Source organism: Lolium rigidum, chromosome 3 (assembly GCF_022539505.1).
Source record: "Lolium rigidum isolate FL_2022 chromosome 3, APGP_CSIRO_Lrig_0.1, whole genome shotgun sequence".
Classification (NCBI taxonomy): domain Eukaryota; kingdom Viridiplantae; phylum Streptophyta; class Magnoliopsida; order Poales; family Poaceae; genus Lolium; species Lolium rigidum.
Genome location: NC_061510.1, coordinates 65519051 through 65531069, shown reverse-complemented (window position 1 = coordinate 65531069; position 12019 = coordinate 65519051). Strand labels below are relative to the sequence as shown.

The 12019-nt window shown below is 45.9% G+C and overlaps 1 pseudogene; it reads left to right on the top strand.

Moving 5' to 3' along the window:
• Nucleotides 1-1190: 1190 nt before the first annotated feature.
• Nucleotides 1191-9005, top strand: LOC124694943 (annotated as a pseudogene).
• The last annotated feature ends 3014 nt before the right edge of the window (nt 9006-12019 follow it).

Genomic DNA, 12019 nt, shown 5'->3' with positions numbered 1-12019 from the left:
TGATCCGAAAAATAAATTCACTGACCCAAGATATGTAAGGTAATATTGTATTTTAGAGGAGACCAATTATTATAATAAGATGAATCCGACGAAGATAAGTCCAGTAATCCAAAGAAGATAAATCTACTGAGCCAAAGGAGATATTTTTACTAAGTCGAACCAAATAAGTCCACTAAGCCAAAGAATATGCATCCAGAGCCGAAGAACATTAATCCGCTGAGTCCGGGAAAGTTATATTTACTAAGCCCTCCACTGATCCTGAAGTACATCACATGAGTAATATATATCTTGCGAAAAAAAATCCTGATAAATTTTACTTCACAATATCCGAATAATCAAGTATATTTTTATGGTAACAATGTAATGGTGCAGCTTTCGATTGTTCGAGTGCGACGAAAATAAACGATAATCAACTTTGAAAAGGAAATACTTAGCTCTATTATTGGATGCGACGAAGTCGGTGTAGAAGTAGGTCATCCGGTAGATGGAGTCGATGAAGTGGACACAGCCGATGAAGTGTGCCGTTGTTGTCAAAACGTCGAAATTTTCTGGATTTACGATGAAATTGCTGCTTGATATCGACGAAATTGACTCTATCGAAGATGAACTTGAAGGATGTTGGCGATGAACTCGACGGATTCTTCCACGCAGTCGCGATCTCGACATAGCTGATAACGATGACTTCTTTTTCTTGACTTCGATCTTGCCGATGATGTTGACGATAAATCTGATGGATCCCGCCCAGATGACAAAATCCAGTCGTCGCAAATTCCCACGGACGGCGCCAATTGACGAGGGAATACCTCGGCAATGCCTACGTATTGTAGACTAGGGTTTTCGGGAAGAGCGACGATGGAGATTCCGGGGTCGAGATTAGGCACACGACGTACCCAGCTTCGGGTCCCCTCGGTGGAGGATCCCTACGTGCTGCTAGCAATCCAGTATATGAGTATAATATGTTTACATGGTGTCGCCATAGGCGGATCTATGTTGTCTCTCTTCTATCTATCTGTTGTCCTCTATTTCGGGTGCCCTGGCTAGCTTTATATATGCAACCAGCCTAGGGTTTTACAAGAGTCCTAGTCGACTACTTCTTCGGGTTGCCTTGTTGGGCCTTCTCTCTATATTTGGTCTTCTCCATATTGGGCCGAACCAGGTGTACTAATAATGGGTACCCGAAGGGTATGCCCATGTCAGCCGCCGTCGTCGTTGCCCGCAGCAGCAGGCCACCGTCGCGCGCAGCAACAGGCCGGGTCGCCGTCATCGCCGCGTCGCCCGCCGCTCTCCACCTCTCCCCGCGCCGGCAACCGAGGTGAGCACCCCCTCCTCTCCCTCCCTCGCCTCGCCTCCCTCGCGTCGCCTCCCTGGCCGCCGCGTGCCTCGCCGGGAGGAGCCCGCGCGCGCGTCGACTGCCGCGCCGCGGTCGCCGCCGGCCTCCCCTCACGCACGCCCGCAGCGTGCTCGACGAAATGCCGCGCCGCCGCCTCTCTTACAGGTCGGTGCGGCCCGGCGCGGCGTTCGCCGTGGTCGACCTCGCCCGCCTTCGCTCCGTGCGGGTCACCCGGGGACCGCCCGCCACCGCGTGGGTGGACTCCGGCGCGACGCTCGGGGAGCTCTACCACGCCGTCGGGAGGGCCAGCGGCCGTCTCGCGTTCCCGGCGGGCCTGTGCCCGACGGTGGGCGTTGGCGGGCACCTCAGCGGCGGCGGCTTCGGCATGCTCCTTCGCAAGCACGGCCTCGCCGCCGACCACGTCGTGGATGTCGTGCTGGTAGATGCTAAGGGGTGGCTCCTGGACAGGACCTCCATGGGGCGCGACGTCTTCTGGGCCATCCGTGGCGGCGGCGGTGGAGGGAGCTTCGGCATCGTGCTGTCGTGGAAGGTGAAGCTCGTGCCCATGCCGCCGACGGTTACGGTGTTCATGATACGTCTCCGACGTATCGATAATTTCTTATGTTCCATGCCACATTATTGATGATATCTACATGTTTTATGCACACTTTACGTCATATTCGTGCATTTTCTGGAACTAACCTATTAACAAGATGCCGAAGTGCCAGTTCCTGTTTTCTGCTGTTTTTGGTTTCAGAAATCCTAGTAACGAAATATTCTCGGAATCGGACGAAATCAACGCCCGGGTTCCTATTTTGCCCGAAGCATCCGGAACACACGAGAACCGCGGAGAGGGGGCACAGGCCCACCAAACCCTAGGCCGGCGCGGCCAAGGGGGCCCGCGCCCCTATAGTGTCGGCGCCCTTCGACCTTCCGACGCCGCCTCTTCGCCTATATAAAGCCCCTGGACCTAAAACCTCGATACGGAAAAGCCACGGTACGAGAAACCATCCGGAGCCGCCGCCATCGCGAAGCCAAGATCCGGGGGACAGGAGTCTCCGTTCCGGCACGCCGCCGGGACGGGGAAGTGCCCCGGAAGGCTTCTCCATCGACACCACCGCCATCTTCATCATCGCTGCTGTCTCCCATGAGGAGGGAGTAGTTCTCCATCGAGGCTCGGGGCTGTACCGGTAGCTATGTGGTTCATCTCTCTCCTATGTACTTCAATACAATAATCTCATGAGCTGCCTTACATGATTGAGATTCATATGATGATGCTTGTAATCTAGATGTCGTTATGCTAGTCAAGTGAATTTTACTTATGTGATCTCCGGAGACTCCTTGTCCCACGTGTGTAAAGGTGACGAGTGTGTGCACCGTGTGGGTCTCTTAGGCTATATTTCACAGAATACTTATTCACTGTTATGAATGGCATAGTGAAGTGCTTATTTATATCTCTTTATGATTGCAATGTGTTTTGTATCACAATTTATCTATGTGCTACTCTAGTGATGTTATTAAATTAGTTTTATTCCTCCTGCACGGTGTAATGGTGACAGGTTGTGCATCCGTGTTAGTACTTGGCGTAGGCTATGATTATGATCTCTTGTAGATTATGAAGTTAACTATTGCTATGATGGTATTGATGTGATCTATTCCTCCTACATAGTGTGAAGGTGACAAGTGTGCATGCTATGTTAGTACTTGGTTTAGTCGTGTTGATCTTTCATGCACTCTAAGGTTATTTAAATATGAACATTGAATTGTGGAGCTTGTTAACTCCGGCATTGAGGGTTCGTGTAATCCTACGCAATGGTGTTCATCATCCAACAAGAGTGTAGAGTATGCATTTATTTATTCTGTTATGTGATCAATGTTGAGAGTGTCCACTAGTGAAAGTATGATCCCTAGGCCTTGTTCCTAAATACTGCTATCGCTGCTTGTTTACTGTTTTACTGTGTTACTACTGTTGCGTTACTACTGCTTGTTTACTGTCCTAGGCAAAGCACTTTTCTGGTGTCGTTGCTACTGCTCAGACTTATTCATACCACCTGTATTTCACTATCTCTTCGCCGAACTAGTGCACCTATTAGGTGTGTTGGGGACTCAAGAGACTTCTTGCTTTGTGGTTGCAGGGTTGCATGAGAGGGATATCTTTGACCTCTTCCTCCCTGAGTTCGATAAACCTTGGGTGATCCACTTAAGGGAAAACTTGCTGCTGTTCTACAAACCTCTCGCTCTTGGAGGCCCAACACTGTCTACAGGAAAAGGAGGGGGCGTAGACATCAAGCTATTTTCTGGCGCCGTTGCCGGGGAGGAAAGGTAAAAGGTACTCACACTCCGGATCTCAGCTACCAAGCTATTTTCCGGCGCCGTTGTAAGTACTCGAAGCTATTTCCTTTAGATCCTGCAATTGCATCTTTTTGTTTCTTGTTTACACTAGTTTGGCATAATGGACAACAATGAGCTTCTTATTCTATTTCCTGATTTAAGACATGGATGGTTTGATCCGAAAATTAAAAAACCCATGGAACATGTTAGCATGAATACTTTGAACACCATTGTTGCTAATGATATGGAAAATTCTAAGCTTGGGGAAGCTAGCTCTGATGAGCATGATCTTTTTAGTCCCCCAAGCATTGAGGAGAAAATTTTCTTTGATGATACTTTGCCTCCTATTTATGATGATTATAATGATAGTAGTCTTTTGGTGCCACCTGTTATGGAGGATAAATTTGATTATGATTACAATATGCCTCCTATATTTGATAGCTAATTTGTTGAATTTGCTCCCACTACAACTAATAAAATTGATTATGCTTATGTGGAGAGTAATAATTTTATGCATGAGACTCATGATAAGAATGCTTTATGTGATAGTTATATTGTTGAGTTTGCTCATGTTGCTACTGAAAGTTATTATGAGAGAGGAAAATATGGTTGTAGAAATTTTCATGTTACTAAAACACCTCTCTATGTGCTGAAATTTTTCAAGCTACACTTGTTTTATCTTTCTATGCTTGTTGCATTATGCTTCATGAATTTGTTTATTTACAAGATTCCTATGCATAGGAAGCATGTTAGGCTTAAATTTGTTTTGAACTTGCTTCTTGATGCTCTCTTTTGCTTCAACTACTATTTCTTGCGAGTGCATCATTAAAACTGCTGAGCCCATCTTAATGGCTATAAAGAAAGAACTTCTTGGGAGATAACCCATGTGTTGTTTTGCTACAGTACTTTGTTTTATATTTGTGTCTTGGAAGTTGTTTACTACTGTAGCAACCTCTCCTTATCTTAGTTTTGTGTTTTGTTGTGCCAAGTGAAGCCTCTAATCGAAGGTTGATACTAGATTTGGATTTCTGCGCAGAAACAGATTTCTATCTGTCACGAATCTGGGCTGTTTTCTCTGTAGGTAACTCAGAAAAATATGCCAATTTACGTGCTTGTTCCTCAGATATGTACGCAACTTTCATTAGTTTTGAGTTTTCTTATCTGAGCAACGGAAGTATTTATTAAAAATTCGTCTTTACGGACTGTTCTGTTTTGACAGATTCTGCCTTTTATTTCGCATTGCTTCTTTCGCTGTGTTGGGTGGATTTCTTTGTTCCATTACCTTCCAGTAGCTTTGAGCAATGTCCAGAAGTGTTAAGAATGATTGTGTCACCTCTGAACATGTGAGTTTTTGATTATGTACTAACCCCTCTAATGAAGTTTATGAGAAGTTTGGTGTGAAGGAAGTTTTCAAGGGTCAAGAGAGGAGGATGATATACTATGATCAAGAAGAGTGAAAGCTCTAAGCTTGGGGATGCCCCGGTGGTTCACCCCTGCATATATCAAGAAGACTCAAGCATCTAAGCTTGGGGATGCCCAAGGCATCCCCTTCTTCACCGACAAATTATCAGGTTCCTTCTCTTGAAACTATATTTTTATTCGGTCACATCTTATGTGCTTTACTTGGAGCGTCTGTATGCTTTTATTTTTGTTTGTGTTTGAATAAATTGGATTACATCATGCTTGTGTGGGAGAGAGACACGCTCCGCTGTAGCATATGGACAAGTATGTCCTTAGGCTTTACTCATAGTATTCATGGCGAAGTTTCTTCTTCGTTAATTTGTTATATGGTTGGAAACGGAAAATGCTACATGTAGTAATTGGTAAAATGTCTTGGATAATGTGATACTTGGCAATTGTTGTGCTCATGTTTAAGCTCTTGCATCATATACTTTGCACCCATTAATGAAGAAATACATAGAGCTTGCTAAAATTTGGTTTGCATAATTGGTCTCTCTAAGATCTAGATAATTTCTAGTATTGAGTTTGAACAACACGGAAGACGGTGTAGAGTCTTATAATGTTTTCAATATGTCTTTTATGTGAGTTTTGCTGCACCGCTTCATCCTTGTGTTTGTTTCAAATAGCCTTGCTAGCCTAAACCTTGTATCGAGAGGGAATACTTCTCATGCATCCAAAATACTTGAGCCAACCACTATGCCATTTGTGTCCACCATACCTACCTACTACATGGTATTTCTCTGCCATTCCAAAGTAAATTGCTTGAGTGCTACCTTTAAATTTCCATTCTTCACCTTTACAATATATATCTCATGGGACAAATAGCTTAAAAACTATTGTGGTATTGAATATGTACTTATGCACTTTATCTCTTATTAAGTTGCTCGTTGTGCGATAACCATGTTCATTGGGGACGCCATCAACTACTCTTTGTTGAATTTCATGTGAGTTGCTATGCATGTTCGTCTTGTCTGAAGTAAGAGCGATCTACCACCTTATGGTTAGAGCATGCATATTGTTAGAGAAGAACATTGGGCCGCTAACTAAAGCCATGATCCATGGTGGAAGTTTCAGTTTTGGACATATATCCTCAATCTCATATGAGAAAATTAATTGTTGTTACATGCTTATGCATAAAAGAGGAGTCCATTATCTGTTGTCTATGTTGTCCCGGTATGGATGTCTAAGTTGAGAATAATCAATAGCGAGAAATCCGATGCGAGCTTTCTCCTTAGACCTTTGTACAGCGGCATAGAGGTACCCCTTTGTGACACTTGGTTAAAACATGTGCATTGCGATGATCCCGGTAGTCCAAGCTAATTAGGACAAGGTGCGGGCACTATTAGTATACTATGCATGAGGCTTGCAACTTGTAAGATATAATTTACATGATACATATGCTTTATTACTACCGTTGACAAAATTGTTTCTTGTTTTCAAAATCAAAGCTCTAGCACAAATATAGCAATCGATGTTTTTCCTCTATGGAGGACCATTCTTTTACTTTTATTGTTGACTCAGTTCACCTATTTCTCTCCATCTCAAGAAGCAAACACTTGTGTGAACCGTGCATTGATTCCTACATACTTGCATATTGCACTTGTTATATTACTCTATGTTAACAATATCCATGAGATATACATGTTACAAGTTGAAAGCAACCGCTGAAACTTCATCTTCCTTTGTGTTGTTTCAATACCTCTACTTTGAATTATTGCTTTATGAGTTAACTCTTATGCAAGACTTATTGATGCTTGTCTTGAAGTACTATTCATGAAAAGTCTTTGCTTTATGATTCAGCTTGTTTACTCATGTCATTTACATTGTTTTGATCGCTGCATTCACTACATATGCTTACAATAGTATGATCAAGGTTATGATGGCATGTCACTCCAGAAATTATCTTTGTTATCGTTTACCTGCTCGGGACGAGCAGGAACTAAGCTTGGGGATGCTGATACGTCTCCGACGTATCGATAATTTCTTATGTTCCATGCCACATTATTGATGATATCTACATGTTTTATGCACACTTTACGTCATATTCGTGCATTTTCTGGAACTAACCTATTAACAAGATGCCGAAGTGCCAGTTTCCGTTTTCTGCTGTTTTTGGTTTCGAAATCCTAGTAACGAAATATTCTCGAATCGGACGAAATCAACGCCCGGGTTCCTATTTTGCCCGGAAGCATCCGAACACACGAGAACCGCGGAGAGGGGGCACAGGCCCACCAAACCCTAGGCCGGCGCGGCCAGGGGGGCCCGCGCCCCTATAGTGTCGGCGCCCCTTCGACCTTCCGACGCCGCCTCTTCGCCTATATAAAGCCCCCGGACCTAAAACCTCGATACGGAAAAGCCACGGTACGAGAAACCATCCATAGCCGCCGCCATCGCGAAGCCAAGATCCGGGGGACAGAGTCTCTGTTCCGGCACGCCGCCGGGACGGGGAAGTGCCCCCGGAAGGCTTCTCCATCGACACCACCGCCATCTTCATCATCGCTGCTGTCTCCCATGAGGAGGGAGTAGTTCTCCATCGAGGCTCGGGGCTGTACCGGTAGCTATGTGGTTCATCTCTCTCCTATGTACTTCAATACAATAATCTCATGAGCTGCCTTACATGATTGAGATTCATATGATGATGCTTGTAATCTAGATGTCGTTATGCTAGTCAAGTGAATTTTACTTATGTGATCTCCGGAGACTCCTTGTCCCACGTGTGTAAAGGTGACAAGTGTGTGCACCGTGTGGGTCTCTTAGGCTATATTTCACGTAATACTTATTCACCTGTTATGAATGGCATAGTGAAGTGCTTATTTATATCTCTTTATGATTGCAATGTGTTTTGTATCACAATTTATCTATGTGCTACTCTAGTGATGTTATTAAAGTAGTTTTATTCCTCCCGCACGGTGTAATGGTGACAAGTGTGTGCATCCGTGTTAGTACTTGGCGTAGGCTATGATTATGATCTCTTGTAGATTATGAAGTTAACTATTGCTATGATAGTATTGATGTGATCTATTCCTCCTACATAGTGTGAAGGTGACAAGTGTGCATGCTATGTTAGTACTTGGTTTAGTCGTGTTGATCTTTCATGCACTCTAAGGTTATTTAAATATGAACATTGAATTGTGGAGCTTGTTAACTCCAGGCATTGAGGGTTCGTGTAATCCTACGCAATGGTGTTCATCATCCAACAAGAGTGTAGAGTATGCATTTATTTATTCTGTTATGTGATCAATGTTGAGAGTGTCCACTAGTGAAAGTATGATCCCTAGGCCTTGTTCCTAAATATCGCTATCGCTGCTTGTTTACTTGTTTTACCGTGTTACTACCGCTGCGTTACTACGCTTGTTTACCGTCCCGGGCAAAGCACTTTTCTCGGTGTCGTTGCTACTGCTCGACTTATTCATACCACCCGTATTTCACTATCTCTTCGCCGAACTAGTGCACCTATTAGGTGTGTTGGGGACACAAGAGACTTCTTGCTTTGTGGTTGCAGGGTTGCATGAGAGGGATATCTTTGACCTCTTCCTCCCTGAGTTCGACAAACCTTGGGTGATCCACTTAAGGGAAAACTTGCTGCTGTTCTACAAACCTCTGCTCTTGGAGGCCCAACACTGTCTACAGGAAAAGGAGGGGGCTTAGACATCAGTTCACCGTTGCCAAGTCCATCGAGGAGGGCGCCGTAGACATCCTTGCCAAGTGGACAGGTGGCCAGCTTCCAGTCCCTGTACCTGGGCACCTGCGACGCGGGCTGGCTGGGACGATGACGATAGTGTTGGCGGGGCGGCAGAGTTGGTTGCGGAGGCGCTGCATGACTGACGAGAACGAAGCGCACATGCGCGCGCTCGCGTGTTTGTTGCCGGCGTGTTCATTATGATGCAGGCGCTACGAGTGTACGAGTGTCGCGGTAGGCGGTGATGATGGCGTCGCGGCGCGTGATGGCGTCGCGGTAGGCGGTGTTCTCGTTCTTAGTTTGCTACATTTTTAGCAGGAATCTGACATTATCTTAAGCCCCTTAATTAATTTCAAGTCATTGTTCAAGATTTCTTGTTCTTATGCTAGATGGCTATTCAAATAACTAGAATGGAAAATGGGCAAATCGCAAACGAGCAGCAATATGATGCCATTGCATTATCACTAGGTGTTCCGGCACTCTATGGTTTCGCTATTAATCGGTATACATAGAGAGAAGAGCGAGAGGAGGAGCGCCGAGTGTTAGGGTTAGGGTCCGTAGCGGTGCCGAGTCCGTGGCGGTGCCACCGCGACAAAGAGAGGAGAGCGAGAGGAGGAGCGCCGAGTGTTAGGGTTAGGGTCTGTAGCGGTGCCGAGTCCGTGGCGGTGCCGCCGTGACATAGAGAGAAGAGCGAGAGGAGGAGGGGGAACACCGTGTCCGTGGCCGTGGCGGTCCGTTAGGGTTTTTTTGCTTTCTTCATTTCAATTGTTATCCATCTAGCAATCTGTTATATGATCATGACATGATGAATGAAATACAATTGCTTTCTTAATTTTGTAGTGACATTGAGGTATGGAGGACGGCACCTTCGTCCGAGATGAGGAGGGGGAAGAAGCGGTGCAGAAATTGATCTATGAGAGTGCCCGTGGTCCGGAACCCGACGATGGAGATGACAACGAGTTCCAAGACTTTCTGAATGATTTTGGCGAGGGACTTGAGTCTGAACAAGTTAGAAAAGACAATGAAGTGTCCATCACAAACTCCGGCGAGGTGTATATCTATGTATCAATTAGTCTGTGTTCATCCCTAGATGCATTCATTTATTTGTATTGCACTTATTAACGAATAATGTTTTCTTTTAGCCTTCGGATCATCGAGCAAGTCTGTTAGAACAAAACGAGGCCCGACGCGGGTGCTAAAGGGCGAGGGCAGGTTAGCCCTCACGGCATTCAAGGATAATGGTGAACCAGAGCATCCCAAGGAGTTTTGCCGCAAATTTACAAGTCAAGCCGGAGTTATTGTTAGGGACAATGTACCGATCAGCATTCAAGAGTGGCATAAGCCGAAGAACCCGAAGAGTGGTGCTAGTTATGTCAACGACACGATGAAAAAATTTCTTTGGGACACGCTACTGACAAAGTTCAGCCTACCAGAAGACATGACGGAAGGCCAGAAGAATAAAGTCAAGGAATGGACATTGAAGAAGATGGCCATACAATTCCGCAGCTTCAAGAAAAATTTATGGGACAAATATAAGAATGAAGATCCAGTATTCGATGATAATCTAGTGAAGATAAAAGATCACTGGGCCGCATTTAAGGAGTATAAGAAATCGTCTACTTTTGTGTCCCGATCGAAGAAAAATACCAAAAATGCTTCAAAGAAGAAACTTCCGCATCATTTGGGGTCGGTGGCTACAAGAGTGCCATTCCGAAGTGGACAGCGTTTGAGAATAAACTCGATGGATGATGGAATCACTCCACGTACATGGGACCGGCCCGAACGGTCCAAGTTCCGGTTGTTCGCTCATGGGGCGGGGTTGGACCCAAAGACAGGGCTGATCGTTGCGAAGGGAAAACGGAAGGAAAAAATTGAGGCAATTGTACCGAAGCTTGTAGATGCAATTGAAAAGGTCGAAAGGGAGAGTACATTCCCGATCGAGAGAATGACGAGCCGACACTCGCTCCGGGGAACCCCGAACATGTTGGACGGGTACGAGCTCGCCCAGGTCTCACCATGAAGGAAGTGTGGCCGGACAGCTGCCGACACTTATAGAAGCCGTTCGCGAAAGAAGAAGAAGGACGCCGACATTGTAACGGAATTGTTAACTAGGGTGGAGGCTCTTGAGAGAAATCAGAGGGCACCCGATCAGCCGCTGTTTCTACAGGATCCACAAGCCGATGTTGCCCCATCTCAGCCGAAGAAGCAGTTGTCGGTTCCTCGCATCTTGACGGATGTGGAGGAAGCTACCCCGTGGATTATGTCACGGAGAAGACAGATTGCGAGCTACATATGTTATTCAGTGACCGCGTCCGTTAAGGTGGCGGTCGGCTATGTGTACCCAAGTGAAGATGGAGCAATGCACCATCATATGCCCATTCCACCTCGGCTTTGTTCGTGTCGGGGTGGATGAAGTTGTTCCGGGTTTTGAAACAATGGAGCTTGATATTCCTAGAGGTGAAGATGAGAGGACACCGGCCGATGTCAAGCACGGTTTCGCCCTATGGCCGAAGAAGTACGTCATCCTTTTGCAAAGGCCACCGACTCCTACACATGAGCAGCAAATGCCATCGACTCCTCCCGGTGGTAGTCCCGGTGAGCAGCCAAGTCCACACCTACCCGAGAGGGACCCCAGCGTGAGTCCACCATCTCGAGATCCTCCGCGTAAGACAGCGTACGTTAGCGGAACGGTACGCCGCCTAGGAAGAAAGCTAGAAAGGAGAAACAACCGCCGCCTACCGAGAAGTTACCTTGGGAAAAACTCCGTAGGAAAACGCGGAGGCCGTTCGAGACGAGTTGAAGAAATTTTTTGCACCGAAAGTGCCGTAGATACCTTTCGAGAAGACACTAGATCCGGTGAAAGTTGTGCGTACCGTTGACAATCTATATGACCCCGTACCATCGCCGCCATCCGACTATGCGCGTTCTATTGAAAGGTCGTATGACAAGATGATCGAGGCGACAAAACCCGTTAAATCGGGTATCGTGGAGATAAAAGGGATACACCAAGTCTACCAGACTCGGACAACAACCCGTTCAATTGGTCGCCCTCTCAAGGTGTTTGACGGGAAGACCGTTCAAAGTTCTCGACAAGACGCAACCGATTACGCCTTCGCCGAACGAGCATATGAATTTGTTCAAGGGAAAGATTTGGTCGAGAATCTCGAGAAGGTACCAACATGTATGCGTAACTTGCATTCGTGGTACCTTAATGCCTC